At 44.1% G+C, this 18,521-nt stretch overlaps 1 long non-coding RNA gene across 1 annotated transcript; it reads left to right on the top strand.

The window, feature by feature from the left end:
• The first annotated feature begins 1,871 nt into the window (after positions 1-1,871).
• Positions 1,872-17,218, top strand: LOC309662006. Its single transcript, XR_014264415.1, has 3 exons — positions 1,872-5,127; positions 13,804-14,430; positions 15,999-17,218. It is a non-coding gene; the product is annotated as an uncharacterized lncRNA (long non-coding RNA).
• The last annotated feature ends 1,303 nt before the right edge of the window (positions 17,219-18,521 follow it).

Here is an 18,521-nt window from a genome sequence, read left to right as displayed (position 1 = left end):
ATGGTGAACTCTGAATCATTTAAACCTTACAAGAATCCTTTGCAAATGAGAAAACTGAGTCCCATTTGCCTACGTAATATCTCAAATGGTAGAGTGGGTTTTTTTTTTTTTAATTTATTTATTTTTTGGCTGCGTTGGGTCTTCGTTGCTGTGCGTGGGCTTTCTCTAGTTGAGGCGAGCAGTGGCTACTCTTCATTGCAGTGCGAGGGCTTCTTTTGTTGCGGAGCACGGGTTCTAGGCGCACAGGCTTCAGCAGTTGTGGCTCGCGGACTTCAGTAGTTGTGGCGCACGGGCTTATTTGCTCCGCGGCATGTGGGATCTTCCCGGACCAGGGCTCAAACCTGGGCCGCTGCATTGGCAGGCGGATTCTTAACCACTGCACCACCAGGGAAGCCCCTGGTAGAGTGGGTTTGAAACCTGGTTAGCCTGATTTTGGCCTTCCCATTACACCAGTAGTTCACAAACTATTATCCTGGAACCAGCAGCATCAGTATTACCTGGTAACTTGTTTGAAATGCAGACTCATAGGCCCCACCCCAGACCAACTGAATCAGAAACTCTGCTACAGTAGTAGAGAGGGATTGTGATACTACCAAAGTTCTAGAATCTCTGCCCTGGGCCAAGCAAGAAAGCAGGCAGGTTGACACTTACTAAGTACTTAACGTGCCAGGCACATGGCTGATGGCCTCCACATAAACTGTTTTATACAATTGTGGTAGGCAGAATAATGCCCCCCAAAGATGTCCATGTCCTAATCCCTGGAAACTGTGACTATGTTACCGTATGTGGTGAAAAGGAATTTGCAGATGTGATTAAGTTAAGGATCTTGAGATGGGGAGATTATCTTGGATTGTCAAAGTGGGCTCAATGTCATCACAAGGGTCCTTATAAGAGAGAGGCAGGAGGGTCAGGGTAGGAGATGCGACAACAGAAACAGAGGCAGTGAAGGAGATACCTCAACCTTAAGTACTGGCTTTGAAAATGGAGGAAGGGGTCACAAGCCAAGGAATGCAGGTGGCCCATAGGAGTTGAAAAAGGCAAGGAGACAAATTCTCCCCTACAGGCTTCAGAAGGAGCACAGTCCTGCTGAGCTTTGATTTTGATCCCAGTGAGACCCATTCTGGACTTTTGACCTCCATAACCGTAAGATAAAAAATACGCGTTGTTTTAGACCACTGTGTTTGTGATCATTTGTAACAGCAGCAACAGGAGACTGAAACAATGATCTCCCTAATAATCCTACTAGATCTGTATTGCATCTCTCTTGATGAGAGGAAACTTAAGGTCAGAGAAGTTAAGCAACCCCATGATCCCATAGCTCACTGAGAATTTAAACCCAGGTCTGTGTCTCCAAGCCAACTAGAGCCTTACTATTCACAGTGTGGTATGTGGACCATAGCAGCAGCATTGCCTGGAACTTTTTAGAGGAGTGCCATCTAAATCTCCATCCTAGACCCACTGAAGCAGAATCTGCACTTAACTCACAGGCACATAATAGTTTGAGAATCCTGCACCATAGCACACTTCATCCTATGATGTTTCCTGTTTCAGAAATTTCCCCCCTTGGGCTTCCCTGGTGGCGCAGTGGTTGAGAATCTGCCTGCCAATGCAGGGGACACGGGTTCGAGCCCTGGTCTGGGAAGATCCCACATGCCGCGGAGCAACGAGGCCCGTGAGCCACAACTACTGAGCCTGCGCGTCTGGAGCCTGTGCTCCGCAACAAGAGAGGCCGCGGATAGTGAGAGGCCCGCGCACCGCGATGAAGAGTGGCCCCCGCTTGCCACAACTAGAGAAAGCCCTCGCACAGAAACGAAGACCCAACACAGCCATAAATAAATAAATAAATAAATAAATAAATAAATAAGAAATTTCCCCCTTTTGAAACATACACACTTGTTCAAAGTGACTAAAGCGCTGCCAGGAGTCAGGATCCCTGCTAGAAAAATCCTCTTCCGGAGATTGGTTACTATGTTTTGATCTATGCAAATAGCTAACTTCAAGCTGCAAAAGCTGATGCCCAGAGCAGCCTTGCTCCCAGCAGCCAGGCCTCTAAGCTGCTGAATCAGAAGCTAGTTCAAAGACCCACCACCACTGAGGCCAACTTGGACTTCTCCAGCAGGTAAGCCAATAGAAGGTAGAGGCTGTTTGAACGATGTAGAGTACAGACCAGCGCTTCTCAAGTGGTGATGTACACATACATCACTTGGGAAGCTTATTGAGATGCAGATTCTGCTTCAGAAGCCCTGGTATTCTGCATTTCTAACGAGCTCCCACCAGGTGTTGCTATTGGTTGGCAGGGGCACTTGAGCTGCAAGCTGTGGACACCCACTCCTCAGAGCCCACCGCCTCACTCAAGGTCTCTTCTGCATTTAGTCCTCCAGGCAAAGGCTTTCAAAATCTGCTGGGTCACCAGGCTCACTTGGGTGCCTTTCAACAAAGGGTGGACTCCACCTCAGGCCTTCGGAGCCAGGAACCTATATGTTTATTAGGCGCCTCAAATCTGAAGCAGCTGGTCCGTGCGCAGGTGTTTGGAAAAGATTGCTTGAAACCACAAAAGCAAACAACTCCTCAACAAATCACCTCCACCTCAATTCTGATTTTGCACGGACTCAGTGCCATGGTTGGAAACATCAAATGCTTTCCTCCTCATCCTTAAGACCTCAGGTGCTCCAAAGACCTGCCCAAACTGCCCTGAGAGGGTGGCTTAGGGGCGGTGGGACATATGCAAAGATAGCAGAGGGCCCTGAGGAGCTTTGCAGAGGGCTGCACAGCACCGGCTACAAGGTCAGGGACAGGCCGACCCCACCTCCTTCTCGCCCTCTGGTCCCCGTGCACTTACCTCCTGACAGATACCATTAGTGTGAATTCCACCGCCGCTTGCCAGGGAGGGCAAAGGGCAGCAGCGGCCCGCGGGTGCGGTTCACTCAGAGCAGGCGGGCGTAAACCACAGCAAGTGAAACTTCAAAGGCCTTGGGCGGGCACCGTGCCCAGGGACCCACCTTTCTCCCGCTCTTCTTAGCAGCCTGTGGAATTCTCCTCCACGGTGACCTCAGCCTCTTCCCCTCCCCACCCTCCATCAGGGCTCCCATTAAGAAAGCGGCTTTTTGGACATCAGTGGTGATTAACTTGACCTAATTTCTCCCCGGCTGGCAGAGTCAAGAGCCCCGGTCTTGACCCTGTGGGCATCAGCTAAGCCACCTGAGAAAAAAAGACCTGTGACCTGTTCTGAGAAGGAAAAAAATGGCGCGCAGCTGAGTTAGCCCCGGTGATTCTTCTCAGAGTCCCAAAGAGATGGAGCAGGAGAGACCCAGCCCCGCCCACAGCCAGCCTCTCTCTCTGCTTGGGACTGGGGTTCTGGAAGCGCCCTGCCCTCCCCACGGATGGATGCCTCTTAAGCAGGGCGGGTAAGAGCCAGCGATCTGTCCCTTGGGGACGGCAGCGGCCTCCTCCCCTGTCACCCCCTTTGCTGCACTTAGGAATTTGCCAGCCTCATCTTTCTCACCTGTGGTTTCTCACACCCAACCAAGCTCCTCCGGCCTCTCTGTTCATGATTTTTCCCAAACCTAGAGCAGCCTTTCGTTTGCCTTGTCTGTTTAATGAACTCCTATTCATCCCTCAAAACTCCACTCAGACTCTGATTCTTCCCAAACTCCTTCCTCCCCACCAGTCAGAATTAATTCCACGCATATGATTCATTCCAGGGCTCTCAAAGTGTGGGCCTCAGACTAGAAGCATTGGCTTCTGGTTCTAGCATTGGCGTCACCTGGAAACTTGTTATAAATGCAAATTCTCAGGCCTCACCCCCAGAGCTATGAGATCAGGGCTCTGAGGGTGGCGCCCAATGATCCAAGTTTTAAAAAGCACTCCGGGGGATTCTGATGCACGCTGAAGTCTGAGAGAGATTGGATTCGTTCACGCACGATGTAATATTCTGAGCGTTTTCTGTATTCCACCATCACCAGTAAGCTACTGAGGGCCGATGTGGTCTCATATTCATCTTTGCTTCTCTAATCCTTAGTCTCAGATGAGGCACAGACAGAATGAACATTTTAAAGGACCAATCTGATAGGTGAGCTCTTTCCTTGACCCTTCAGTGGCTTCACGTTGCTCCTTACCATGACCCGAATGTCCCTGTGCGTCGGGCTTCTGACCCCCTTTCTCCCCGTCTCACTATGCTCTGGGCAACCCCTCTTTTCTCAGTCCCTCAAACATGCCCAATGCCTCTCTGGTTTGGGGCCAAAGCCACACTGCCCTCACCACTTTGCCTGCTCGCTAACCTGCTAATTTCTACTAACCTTCAGTTCTCAGCTTAACTATCACTTCCACATTTAATCCTCCCCAAATCTTCCCCCCTCCAAACACCCACGGTCAGGACCCCATTGAGACACCCACCCCTGTAACATCCTGTGCTTTCCCCCTGCGGTACTGGTCGCAGTTGTCACTAACTGATTCTTTGTGTCTTATCTGTCTCACCCACAGACTGTGAGTTCCACAGGGGTCGGGATCACGTGTGCATTTCCGCACCATTCTGGTGTCACCAGTGCCTGCAGCACTGGAGGGGCACTCCCCTCGAGCCCATCACTTTGTGCTCAGGTGTCTGCACCCCGGAGCTTGCACACTTCAGATCCTACTCACAGTTCCCTTCCCCGGGCGGGCACGGGGGGTCCCAAGCAGGGTGCCTTGACTTGTCAGAGCTTGCTTTCCACTAGCCTGCTTGCCAAATAAGGAAAGAGCTGGGGGAGTTTCCAAGTGGCTCTTTGATAAATTCGTCTCCACTGCCTGATTTACATTGGACTCCCCCTGCTTTTTTATTTTTTTGTTGTTCCCTGGCACAGAGCTGGTGCTTTTGTTCCTGACTTCACATTTTCTGACATTATGAGATCAGAACAGGGGAATTCTTCATGAGAGCGCGCTGATTCACTCTGCAGAGCAGTGCCTGACAGCACCTTCTATGGGCCAGATGTCTCCCAGATGTTGAGGACAGAGTGGGGAGCTAGACAGAGAAAATCTCAGCCTCATGGAGGCCACATTCCAATGAATGTCTTTGATTTGTGTTAACAGAGCAGAGTGACCTGTTCCTGGTGAGCAACATTTTGCCAGATATGAGAAAACATGTTTTCTACAAAGGTGAGTTATGGGTTTAGGGTTGATTGGGAGGTGTGGCCTGTGTTTCTCAAAGATTGTCTAAATTTTCCCTAAGGGCTGGAGGAGTCCATCCTAGGCTCCTAGGGGCTATAATACTCACCTCTAGGATTCAGTGGGTCTCTAGCATCTAGGGTGGTATTCTCTGTTGGGTTAAACTTGGTTGTAAAAAATGTTCTACACTTGAGAGGTTCATCTAGGGGTGAGAAATGAAACCAAGAGCCAACCTCCTTATCCTCTAGCATAATCCACCTTGCTCTCCTAGAAGCCTGTGCTTTCTCGTCAAATCACTTCATTTATACAGGATTATTAGTTTAACCTCTCTCCTTCTTCCTCTTCCTTTTTCTCTCCCTCCCTGATCTGTGAGCTCATCAAGGCAGGGCTTCCTCTGTCTTGCTCACTGCTTATCTCTAGAAGTTCATTTTGTGCCTGTTACAGGGTGGCACTCTGAAAACTGGGGTCAGGGGTGAGATGGGGGAATAAATCCTCGGATCTTTCTTAGATCTGCAGTGCTTGTGCATTTGATGTTTTTATTTTAGGGCAGATGAGCTTTATTTTTGAGATTTACGGCCTAACGTAACACTTACCAATATTCTTCACACTCTTCTTTCTAGTTTTGGAGGAAGTCTGTTTCATTACAAGGAATGGCTGCCTTTTTCAGGAGTTTCCCCCAGAGCAGGACATTTGCATTCTGCCCCTGGCTCTGCCTCTAATTAACTAAGTAATCTTGAGTGAGTACCCTTGCCTCACTAGTCTCTGACCATCCTCCTTGAAGAAGCAGTTGATTGGTCTGTATGATTCCTCCAGCTCTAAAATGCCAACCTTATTCACTTAGGCCTATCACTTCTGCAGGGCCTCTGCACGAGATGTTATGGGCAGTGGGAATTTTCCAGGAGTTTCTCTTCTGGAGCTGGGGATGATAAGTAACCATAAAGTGTTGCCACTACCCACCTGCATTGCCCACCCTGCCCTCCACAATGATGTTGGGGGGAGTGCCACCAACCGCAGTAGCCTTATGTTTGCCGATTCTGATAGTAGGCAGGTTGTCAAGATAATTTTCCAGGCCTGCTGAGATGTTGGTCTTCCTCACCTACAAGTTGGCTGCTCAGATATCCTCAGACTCATGACCCCTCTTTGATGCTCTACAAACAGACTCCCTAGACCCTCCTCTCAGGTGCTGTGTGTCTAGATCTCTTCTAGACCTTGACTCTTCTGGACCTCTTCCGGAGGAGGTGCAGTGATTCATGGACCACGCACACTTGCCGTCTAGTTTTAGAGCTGGGCTCATGACATGCCCCTCCTAGTCCCCGCCCTGGGCCTCACCAGCTCCCTGTGGACCTGTCAGCACATTGATGGTTAAGATTTCGTTCCTCAGGAATTGCATTTCAACTTAGGTATTCATTTACTTTGAACAAGATGCTACATAACCACTCTCCATGCCAGGGTTTTCTCACCTGAAAAACAGGAGTTAAAAAAAAATCCTTGGCTTAGATTTTCTGTAAAATGGCATTTGCTACAAAAGTGCTTGGTCACGGGGAGTCACACTGGACAGAGCTTCCGTTTCTCCTTCTTCTTCCTCCTCCTCCCCTTTCTCCACTCTCCCTCCTCTTCCTTCCTTTTCCTTCCTCTACTTTATATTTTTCTAATGGGATGTTGGAAAAAAACACACACATGCAGAGAAGTGCTCGATCAATTTTTGTAAAATGAATACCTATGTAATTACCACCCAGGTCGAGAAACAAGATAGTGTCAGCTCCAGAAACTTCCCAAGTGCCCTTTCCAACAGTAAGCTCCTCCATCCCCCTTGCTGGAAACACGACCCTGAATTTTATCGTTTCACTTTGTTCAAAGGCCAGACACAGATTTCTTTACTGATTCCATAGACTTCTTCATTCAACAATAATAATAGCTATCGCCTATGCAGTGATTCCTGTGTGCCAGGCGATATTTAGAGTGCTTGACAAAATACCAACTCTTTTCATCCCTACAACAACCTTATCAGATAGGTTATTTGGTTGTCACCCTGGTTTACAGATGAGGAAACTGAGGCACAGATGGTTAAGTAACTTGTCCAGGGTCACACAGCTAGTAAGGAGCCTGGAACTGAACCCAGATAGTCTGGTGTCCAAGACTGCACTCCTATCAACTGTACTGTTTCTCATTAATGGGATCTGGAAGCTGCACTGAAATGTTCTGATACATGTAAAGTCCCTGTCACAGATGTATAATAAATTTGAATATTATAGTAGCATTATTATAGCCTCAGACTGAGACAACCCAACCCTGCTTCCATCTTTGCAGTGAACTAATTTAGCTCTCTGTGTGTGTGTGTGTGTGTGTGTGTGTGTGTGTGTGTGTTTCCGTGCTGGACATCATACTCATCTCAGGGATCAGTTTACTAGCATCACCTTTGGTGGTCTCTTCCAATACAGATGGGACCAAATTTCCCAACACCCTAGCCACTTCGGGTTCTACTGTTCCCAGAGTATGACTCTCATTACCAGAATGGCACAACTCAGCTCTTCCTAAACTTTTTACCATGAAGGACTGCTTTTCCTTATTCCTCTGTCTTGACTAAGTAAAAATAAATGTCCCCCTTTCCTCCCATATTGTATTATTCAAAGACATATATATCTGCCAAACATGGCATCTGATCACCAGGAGATAACTAATAACCAGTGAAGCTCAGTTTTTATACTTATTAGCTGTGCCAACCTATAATAGGGAAGAAAAAAATCTAGCTCCATATTGGATCTGTTTCTTTTACTTTAACCTTCGTATGCTATGGCTTTTGCTACATGTTAAGAATGTTGCCTATAGCCTGAAATATACAGGATAGCCCATTCTCAAGGCTCTGACCCTTAAAGGTATAACACTTTTCCATTCATATAGAGATAAAAAGTTGTAGAACAGAGAATAACATTTGTCTTGCTGGAGGTTTACAGGAACATCCTGACTGCTGCACATGGATCACTGTAAGAACAAAGGATTCTGACACCAAGAAGTGTGCAACAACCAAGCACACCCCTCCCCTTTTAGTATAAAAGAAGCCTAAATTCTAACTCGGGGAAGATGGTTCTTTGGGACACTAGTCCACCATCTTCTCAGTCTGCTGGCTTTCCAAATAAAGTCGCTATTCCTTGTCACAACAATCTGTCCCTCAACTTATTGGCCTGTCGTGTGGTGAGTAGTATGAACTTGGACTTGGTAACAAACCTAGCCAAGGAACTTAATTTCTCTGTGCCTCAGTTCTTCATCTACGAGAAGAGGAATAACGTTATCTACCTTATCGGGTTGTTTTGAGCATCAGATGAAATGAGTATAAAATGCCTGGCACAGAGAAAGTGCTCAATTAATATTTGTTGTTGATTTTGCTGTTCTTATTATGAAGTTGAAGGTAATGATAGTTATATTTCATAGGAGTATGTTTTGAACTCCAGCCTGAAGCCAAGGTCCTTAGACATTTATTTTGGCCTGTTTACCTTAAGATATGTGAGTGATGCTAGACTTGTTAAAATATTGAAAATAATTTCTAACTGTCCCTTGCCTTATTCCTTTGTGAAAATCCAGGTATCTTGGGATCCCAGGTAGGAAACAGCCTAAGTTTTAGCCATGGAGGGTTTTGGGCATTTACAAATTCTGCCCTATTTGGCTTATTATCCCAATTACATAATCAACCCTTGATTACTTGGGGACTGCAGTCCAATTGGGGGAAAGTCTGTGGCCCTCCTGCTTTCTTTTTTTTTTTTTTTTTTTTTTTTTTTTTTTTTTAAGTTTTTAATTAATTAATTATTTATTTTTTTTTTGGGCTGTGTTGGGTCTTCATTTCTGTGCGAGGGCTTTCTCTAGTTGCGGCCAGCAGGGGTCGCTCTTCATTGCGGTGCGCGGGCCTCTCACTATCGCGGCCTCTCTTGTTGCGGAGCACAGGCTCCAGACGCGCAGGCTCAGCAGTTGTGGCTCACGGGCCCAGCCGCTCCGCGGCATGTGGGATCCTCCCAGACCAGGGCTCGAACCCGTGTCCCCCGCATTGGCAGGCAGATTCTCAACCACTGCTCCACCAGGGAAGCCCCCCTCCTGCTTTCTTTATCAGTCCACTCATGTCTTGTTGGCTCCTTTCACCAAAATTCAAGAGGGATTTTTGAACAGCAGAGGATAGAAAAAGAAAATCAATCAGCCAAATTTATTCCTTGTTATTAATTAAGGTTGAAAGAAGAGGGTGGAACTACTGGCAAATATGCATTTGAGATTTTAGTCATCCAGACTGGTGTCCCAGTCTTCTTTTGCTGTGGAAAATCAAGTTTTGCCCTCATGTCAGCTCCTAGGCTTTTGGGCAGACGATGCTCTAGTAGGAGAAAACCACAGGTGTTAACAGTCAGCTCTAGGTTTGAATGCTGGCGCCTCTACGCACTACCTCTGTGATCTTGACCAAGCCTCTCTAAGCCTTGGTTTTCTCATCTGTGGAATGGAAATAATGCCCCTCTCACTGTGAATATTAAATGAAATGATGTATGTGATATGCCTGGCACCCGCAAGCACTCAAAAGTTAGCTCCTTTCTCCTAACTCTTCCTAGTCGATCTGTGAAAACTAGGTGATGAGTCCATTTGGTGAAAAATAAGAGTAGAATTTGGTGACCTGGCTTGACTTCACCAAGTAATTTATTCACTGACTATATTGTCACCATTTTACCAGTGTTCTGAAATTGTTTAGAAACAGCTTGAGTGTTACAGAGTAGTCACAGAATTCTGAAGGCAAAAAGGTGGGGAAACTGCTACAAAGGCAGCAAGAGCTGGCTCCACCCCTCTGCCCCCGAGACCATCCTTGCACATAAGTCAACGTCTCAAATGCTGACGATGGTCATCACCATCATAACATCATCGTCTTACAATGTTCCTACATATGCACTGTCTCACTTCATTCTGTCATAATGCCTCTGTGGGATGGTGGATTACATGTTGTTATCTCCATTTTCTGGTGAGGAAATTGAAACTGAGGGAGGTCAAATGACTTGTCCAAATGCATACTTCTTATTGGTGGATGGAAAAAGATTTGAATACATCTCATCACTCTAGACCCAGAGAGTCTTTTTATCACTTCATGTTGCTGGGCATAAAATAATTGTTGTCTGATATATTTCTAAATATTTGATATATTTAATTCTGCTCTTACCTTTTCACTTCCTTAAAGAAGATTTACTTCTCTCAAAGAAATATTTTAAACCTCAACACTGTCATAGTCATTGATTTTATTACAGATCAAATTCTGTGGTAACAAGGTTACCAGAAATCTGTGTGCGTGTGTGTTTAGGTCTATGTATGTATTTTTTTTTTCTTCAGAAGCTAAGCAATAGCCCAGTTGAAAAGAAAAAAATTATATTCAATTTAAAATCACAAATAAACTTGGACAATTTTTTTGAGTTTGTTGTGATGGAATTGAATTTCTATGCTATTTGGGACTCATACCACTTCTTGGATGAGAAACGGTTTTCCAGTAGACATAAATGACCTCTTCCAGAACAATAGAAATGGAAGAGGGAACAAATAAGAAGAGAAGAGTTATAAGCAGGCAGGCTCATTTTAAAATGTTGGGATAGAGATTCATAAAATAATAAATAAAAAATTTAAATAATAAATAAATAAAAGGCTACCTATTAGAATGGCCTTCAAAGACTGGTTCTAACTCCAGGACAAAGAATATATATAAATATGGTGAGTCACAAAATTCTCTCACCACAACTGAGATTTGCAAAGAAACTGTAACTTCTTTTTTCTTCAAAACTGCTCCTAGCTCCTTATAAGTCTCAGCCCTCAGGGTATCCAGGAAAGTTCAGACTTGACAACAAGCAATATTCCAGTCTCCTCTCTATTTAAACAGTCTATTCCAAGTTCAGTTGGGTATCACCTAGTGTGGTCTAAAAAGTCTCCTCAGGATAAACCTGTCCTTTGGGATAAATAACCTTTAAGAGTGCGTCCTTTCCTTTCTTTTCCCCAGGATGGTGTCTATATGCTGTGGGGGACACTGGGGGACTCTCTCTGTCCTCATGGTACGTCTGGACAGACCAGCTCCCTGACTGGGGACTGCTGAGTGGAGTCTGTCTGGGTTCTCATCTTGCCTGTAGTCTGATCATTAGTCCCTGCATTCTGTGGCCTCTCTGGCCAACCCCAGGTCTTTGCTGGGCCCCTCATCTACTCAGAAACTGTGTCCTCTCTCAGGGGTACAAGGGCTTTTTTGGTTATGAGGAGCCAGATAAATGATCTTGGACTCATGGTGGTGAACTGTCTTCCATCACCTCCTCATCATTATCTCTGGATCATGTTAAACATGTCCCCAGCCTAAAAGCCTACTACCTCCTTTCATTAGGCCTGGAGAAGTTGTCATCCACCTTCTCCTGCAATATCCCCAAGATGGTCTTGAGTTTTCTTTCCTAAGCTTTTGGCTCTGACCTAATTTTTCTTCCACCATCTCCCCTTTTTTCTCCCCATCTTGGTTCATAAATGGAAGGAGTATTTTCTTTGCACTGGGGAAGAAGCTGTAGGTAAGAGTCTTCTAAGCTTGACCCTAATATGTATTGGGAGTTTTAAAGGAATTCAGACTGGCTTTAAAGAGCATTGCTTGGGCCATTACATTTCTTTTAAATGTCAAAAGCTGAATGTTCTTTCTTGAATTCATGCTACAATAATCCTAAACCTTCTTGAGAAAAATAGATGCCTGTGGCAGAACTGGGAGAGAGCTTGGTACATTAATGAATTTTCGATAAAAACTATTATAAAAAACTGTTAAGTTAAATAAGAAATATAAGAATACATTATTGTTATAAATATACATAAACAAATAACCACACATAAACAATACATAATATATAGTAAAAGAAAGACTCCATACTACCATCCCACTTTTCTTTCCAGATACACCCATCATTAACAGTTTGGGGTACACCCTTCCAAACCATTTTCTATATATTTATGTACATACATATGTGAAGGTACAATGTATAAGTTTTGCTTTTACTTTTATTGAAAGTGACATTGTGACTTCCTTGGTGGTGCAGTGGGTAAGAATCCGCCTGCCAATGCAGGGGACACGGGTTTGATCCCTGGTCCGGGATGATCCCACATGCCGCGGAGCAACAAAGCCCGTGAACCACAACTACTGAGCCCGCAAGCCACAACTACTGAAGCCTGCATGCCTAGGGCCCGTACTCCGCAACAAGAGAAGCCACCACAAGGAGAAGCCCACACACCACAACGAAGAGTAGCCCCCGCTCGCTGCAATGAGAGAAAGCCTGCGTGTAGCAACGACGACCCAACGCCGCCAAAAATAATAAATAAAATTAAATCTTTAAAAAAAAAATTAAAAAAAAAAGAAAGTGAAATTGTGGTGTAGTATTCTTTTATTTAACAATATAGTTTGTAAATCATTCCGTACCCATACCTATAGGTCAACCTCATTTTTAAAATTGATTGGTGGAAATCCACAGTATGGATGAACCACTATTTATTCCACCATTTTCATGGCGTACATTTAGGTTATTTTAGAACTCTTTGTTCCCCAGACAACATCCTCCTTTGCATCTCCTGCACAGCACTGCAACCATGTATGCCTTACAGGAAGTTAATACAGAAAGTGGTAACATTCTGTGCCTGCCCTTTGACTACCTATAAACATGAAAAGCACCACCGATGGGAGTCTGCATTTCCAGGTGCTAAACCTCTGCTTTAATTTGGGTTATTAGTCTTCATTTTTACCACTCAACCAGTTCCACTGAAATGGCACAGTCTTCTACTTGTTTTTTCCCCTTATCAAAAAAGTACTACATTATCAGTTGAATAAGTCAAATGCAATGTATTGATCAACATGTGTAGGCATGGACGTATTTTTCGTGTTATTATTTCAGAGGATAAAGTTGAGACTCACCGTGATTCACCCTAATAGCTGCAGGAGGGCGGTGTTTGACCTGGCAGAGTCCTGGCACTGGGCTGTCTCAGTGGCGGTGGTAACTCCAGCTGCACGCTCAGGTTACCGGCATGGTGATGAAGACTTGAACTGCTCCCTCCCCTTCACTGTGCAGTGGTCTTGATGGACCACTGGCTGTCGTTCAGAGCACGGTGACCAGTTCTCTTATAACATGTCTGTTGTGGCACAGTCTAGCGGTTCACCACTGGGATGACCCCATGCTCCCCTCTCTGTTTCCACTGCTTCTATCACTGGCAGCTCTGTCATAGTCTCTCCCCCTCATCCAAACCACTCTCCAACAGAGCTAGTATTCGGTACTTCCACTGGGCAAAGCTCCTGTGCCTGGCTGTCTTATTGGTCAATGGAGAGATGAGCCCCTTTGGGTCCTATCACCTGTGGCCAGGGAAACATGGCCACATTATATCAACTTTGCAAATTGAGAAATTTCAAAGGGGGGGCCATCTCAGAAGGGCCATCTCAACAAGAGAAGGGGACAACAGAACAGAAGGGGACAACAGAAGGGGACAGAGTAACTGCTGTATCTGGAATAGGCATCTTCCTAAAACTTTTATCCAGAAATTCCTTGTCAGTGTTTTCAGCCTGCAGGAGCAATGGAGGAAGCCACTTAGATTCCATCTGATTATAATGTGTTTCTCCGAGAAATAAATAGCCCAAACTGAAGCATACTTCCGGTTGTCAGTTTTTTACAGGCACCCTGGAACTCAGTGACAGATCTTCAGGATCGATGTGGTCCTCTGACAGCAAATGGATTGTTCCAGCAGAGATCTTTAATGAAATCGTTCACGTTATTAAGGAACCACCACCTCCAGCATATTACAATGACAATGGCAGGACCTTGTGAAGACAGAAAGCAAAACAACTTTCCTGCTCACTTCTTTTTGAAAGCACCAACCCCTAGCAGCAAAGCCTTCTTGTTAATTAGTTGTTAATTATTGAGACAGCACGTGAAATGTTTATCAAAGAGCTGTACCACTGACAAAGAAAAGAACTCAGAGCAAGAGACTGAATTGAAGCATAATAAAAGGAACGAGTAAGCTTTTACACAGTTGGCTGGCACCAAGGAAATTCTAGAAATGTACCCCTCTGGTAAGAGATGAGAGGTATTGTAGAAATGCATAGTAAATAGACCATGATAGATGAAAACATAATAGACGCATAGAGCTGGAAGGAACCTCAGCAATCATCTTCCTTCATTTTACAGTTTAGGAAAGACATGTAATAGGACATAAATGAACTACCCAAGGTCACACTTGTAGTTGGTGTCCCAAGAATCAGTTCAGTCCAGAGAACTCATCACTACCAGACCCTGTGGAAAGGTAAGTGTTGGTGCTCTTGGCTTGGACCTCCCATTCACAATATGCTTCTATCTTAGTGTTCTTTCTTTACCCTCAAAAGAGGTTATAACAGATATAGTCAAAGCAACACACTGAAAGGTTTAGAATTGTCCTTCATATCACTTTAAACCTGTTCCGTTACTATATAACCAGACCGTGCTATTTTTGATGCATTATAAATTACCACTTTAAAAATAAATTCTGGTGAAAATTATATTTTGTCATTTACTTATTAGTATTATTTTTTGCTGCTGTTAAAAGTTAATTTGTTAGATGCATGTATTTAAAATATATCATAGTTTTTGTAACCTTGTTTTGGCATTTAAACGAAAAAAATTTTTTTATTGTAAATATAATTTATTTTTATTGAGGTGTAATTGACACATAATACTGTATTAGTTTCAGGTGTACAACATAATGATTCAATATTTGTATATATTGTAAAATGATCACCACAATAAGTTTAGTTAACATCCATCACATACATAGTTACAAAAATTTTTTTTTCTTGTGATAAGAACTTTTAAGATCTATGCTCTTAGCCACTTTCAAATATGCCATACAGTATTATTAACCATAGTCGCCATGCTGTACATTATGTACAGCCCCGTGACTTATTTATTTTATAACTGGAAGTTTGTACCTTTCCCCCCCTTCACACATTTTGCCCACTCCCCACATCGTTTCTTTATTTTTTAAATGTTCTGAAATCTCCAAAAAGGGAAAGTGGCCCAGGCCTCTGAAAACCTCTTAAGGTCTTGTTCACTGCTCTACGCTCTTTCTTTGTGAAATATAACTTTCATACGTGATTTTAGTTTCCACACAGTCAGGTTGTAGTTTTCTTAAATGCAGGGGGTCTTAGGCCATTTGGGTTGCTATAACAGAATACCATAGCCTGGTAGCTTATAAACAACACACATTTATTTCTCACAGTTCTAAAGGCAGGGAAGTCCAAGGTCAAGGCACTGGCAGATTCAGTGTCTAGTGAGGGCCCACTTCCTGTTTCATCGTTAGTTGTCTCCTCCCTGTGTCCTTGAGCTCTCTGGGGTCTTTTTTATAAGGGCACTAATCCCATTCATGAGGACTCCTAATGAATGACCTAATCACCTTCCGAAGGCCCCAATTCCAAATACCATCACATTGAGTGTTAGGATTTAACACACAAATTCTGAAGTGGGGGTGGGGTCACAAACATTTAGTCTATAGCACAGGGCGTTCTCTGTGGTACGTCTGTAGGGTGATCATTTGGAACCCAGAATATTGCTGTCCATCTCCTGGTCGGTATAGTCTACCTGGATGCTACTGTTGATAGACTCTCGGGAAAGACTGGTTTCATTCTCTATATTGGCCATTGCGATCTTCTGGGGCAGCTCTGTAATATGCCTTCAAGCTTATTCCCACACACAATCATCTTTTAACTTTATACTGCAAGTAAAGAAAAAAAAAAATCAAAGTAGGAGTAAAGTAAGGATGTTGTTAAATACACTTTTATCCTCCTTTGGAAAGTTGCTGTAAAATGTTGTCTTTTCATCCTTGCCTTCTGCTTTCAGAAGCTGTTTGGAAAGCATTGCTGGATTATGTCAAATTTATGCTGAAGCTCTATGGAGGCCCTATGCAGCATGTGAGAATTGAAAGGAAAGATGCAGCCTGTTATTGAGGAAATCCTAAGTTCCCTACACTGACCGTATCATGTGGTGCCAGGGGTTCAGCCTCACCTGACTCAGCCAATACTTGTCTCCTTGTCTTATTCCTCTTCCAAGTTTTACTGCATGGATTCAGTGGTTCTCAGACTTCAGCCTGCGTAAAGATCACCTGGAGGACTGGTGTAAAATGCAGAACCCAGCCTTGCTCCCAAAGATTCTGATTCACTAGGTCTGGGGTGGGTCCCAGGAATCTGCATTTTTAAGAAACATTGTAAGAATTTTTATTGCAGGCATCCTAGGACCATGCTTGAAAAACTCTAATCTGCCCTCGTTTTCTCACTAGGTCCCTTGGAGTGAAACATGTCCCTGTTTCTCCGAATTATGGGCTTTATCTCTCCATCTGGGTGATTCACGTATGTAATATCGTGACTGATGCCCCTCCTCCCCCAACCTGACTCCCAGAATTCACCTCCCCTCACCTTGCCTCTGGCAGGGAGGATGGAGGGAACCTGGGGAAGAGCAGACCCCTGTCAGAATCTGTCCACCGGTGGAACCTCTCTTCTAGACTCACTTGAATTGCCTGCGAACATTCTTTTGAATGGATTTGGAAAACAGTCCAGACCATTTGGAGCCAGTTCTGGTGAACTGTTTACGATCAAGTCGAGAATTACTATTCAGAATCAAAAGCTATGCCTAAATGTAATACATATCATGACTGACATTTTGGCTTTAGTTATAAATGCATCTAAGGTACCAGATGGAGAGTTTCAGAAACATTCTCTGCAATGAGGGTGACTATCACAGCCAGGCTGCCCCAAAATGGACACACAGGCTGCTTACAACTTCTTTCTGTTTTAATTGGTTGGGCAGCCATTTTTATCGTGGAGTCTCTCCTTTGATTGGTTGGTACTTTACTATGGCAGTTGATAAATACTTGCACTACTGGAATCAGTATATAATTTTTCTCTTGAAAGACAAACTCTCTCAACTATCTCAATTCTGAGTGTTTTTTAACATTTCAGTCTCGGAATTAGTAGTCATACTTTGGAAGTCATGTAAGTCAGGGGTCCCCAACATTTTTGGCACCAGGGACCGGTTTCATGGAAGACAATTTTTCCACAGACTGGGTGGGGTGGGGGGATGGTTCAGGCGGTAATGTGAGCAATGGGGAGCGATGGGGAGCGATGGGGAGCGGCAGATGAAGCTTCGCTCGCTCGCCCACCGTTCAACTCCTGCTGTGCGGCCCAGTTTCTAACAGGCCTCGGACCAGTACCCGTCCGCGGCCCAGGGGTTAGGGACCCCTGATATAAGTCATATGGCTCACATTCTAAGTAAGGGTCACGCTGAGCCTGGTTATTATTTGTCCTATAACATTTATTCCAGGCATTAATTCATTATGGACTCACATTCTAAGTAAGGGCCACGCTGAGCCTGGTTATTATTTGTCCTATAACATTTATTCCAGGCATTAATTCATTATGGACTCACATTCTAAGTAAGGGCCACGCTCAGCCTGGTTATTATTTGCCCTATAACATTTATTCCAGGCATTAATTCATTATGGACTCACATTCTAAGTAAGGGCCACGCTGAGCCTGGTTATTATTTGTCCTATAACATTTATTCCAGGCATTAATTCATTATGGACTCACATTCTAAGTAAGGGCCACGCTGAGCCTGGTTATTATTTGTCCTATAACATTTATTCCAGGCATTAATTCATTATGGACTCACATTCTAAGTAAGGGCCACGCTGAGCCTGGTTATTATTTGTCCTATAACATTTATTCCAGGCATTAATTCATTATGGACTCACATTCTAAGTAAGGGCCACGCTGAGCCTGGTTATTATTTGTCCTATAACATTTATTCCAGGCATTAATTCATTATGGACTCACATTCTAAGTAAGGGCCACGCTGAGCCTGGTTATTATTTGTCCTATAACATTTATTCCAGGCATTAATTCATTATGGACTCACATTCTAAGTAAGGGCCACGCTGAGCCTGGTTATTATTTGTCCTATAACATTTATTCCAGGCATTAATTCATTATGGACTCACATTCTAAGTAAGGGCCACGCTCAGCCTGGTTATTATTTGTCCTATAACATTTATTCCAGGCATTAATTCATTATGGACTCACATTCTAAGTAAGGGCCACGCTCAGCCTGGTTATTATTTGTCCTATAACATTTATTCCAGGCATTAATTCATTATGGACTCACATTCTAAGTAAGAGCCACGCTGAGCCTGGTTATTATTTGTCCTATAACATTTATTCCAGGCATTAATTCATTATGGACTCACATTGTAAGTAAGGGCCACGCTCAGCCTGGTTATTATTTGTCCTATAACATTTATTCCAGGCATTAATTCATTATGGACTCACATTCTAAGTAAGGGCCACGCTCAGCCTGGTTATTATTTGT

Source organism: Balaenoptera physalus, assembly GCF_965194825.1.
Source record: "Balaenoptera physalus genome assembly, chromosome: 5".
Lineage (NCBI taxonomy): Eukaryota > Metazoa > Chordata > Mammalia > Artiodactyla > Balaenopteridae > Balaenoptera > Balaenoptera physalus.
This window is presented reverse-complemented; position numbering and strand designations above follow the sequence as displayed.